An 894-nucleotide genomic window follows, 5' to 3' on the forward strand; every position below is an offset into this window, starting at 1 on the left:
CTTAAGGGAGGAACACAAAGGCACAATGCCTATGTGCTTCTGATCTTATAAAACAGTATTGATCCAACTGAAAGCCAGGAAATGGATATAGATTTCTTTTTACCTTTGTTGTTGTTGTTTGTTGTTTTCTTTTTATCTTGTTTGTTCACCTAAGGGGGAACACAGAAATGGAGGGACAAAAAGTGAACAAATGTAGCAGTGGTACTCACTGGATACTACATAGAAAATGAACTCTACAACTTGTGGGTGGTAGGGGCTGGGAAGGTGGCTCAGTGGTAGAGCGCTTGCCTTGCATGCCTGAGGCCCTGGGTTCGATTTCTCAGCACCACATAAGCAATAAGAAAAAAGCCGGAAGTGGTGCTGTGGCTCAAGTGGTAGAGTGCTAGCCTTGAGCTGAAGAGCTGAGGGACAGCGCCCAGGCCCAGAGTTCAGGTCCCACGACCGGACCAAAAAAAAACAAAAAACAAAACAACTTGTGGGTGGTGACAGGAGGAAAAACTGGGAGAGAGCAGGGAAGGATTGACAATGTCCAAAAAGAAATGTACTCTTGGGGCTGGGAAAGTGGCTCAGTGGTAGAGTGCTTGCCTTGCATACCTGAGGCCCTGGGTTCGATTCCTCAGCACCACATAAGCAGAAAAAAGCTGGAAGTGGTGCTGTGGCTCAAGTGGTAGAGCACTAGCATTGAGCTGAAGAGCTGCGGGACAGCGCTCAGGCCCAGAGTTCGGGCCCCACCACTGGCAAAAAAAAAAAAAAAGAAAAAAAGAAATGTACTCTTTACCTAACTTATCTAACTATAAGTCCTCTGTACACCACCTTTATTTTAAATAAATTTTAAAATAAAAATTAAAAAAGAGTTCTAGTTGATGGGGTAAAAGCCCTTATGAAAGACTCAAC

This window comes from Dipodomys spectabilis, unplaced genomic scaffold (assembly GCF_019054845.1).
Source record: "Dipodomys spectabilis isolate Male_0828 unplaced genomic scaffold, ASM1905484v1 ptg000155l, whole genome shotgun sequence".
NCBI classification, from domain to species: domain Eukaryota; kingdom Metazoa; phylum Chordata; class Mammalia; order Rodentia; family Heteromyidae; genus Dipodomys; species Dipodomys spectabilis.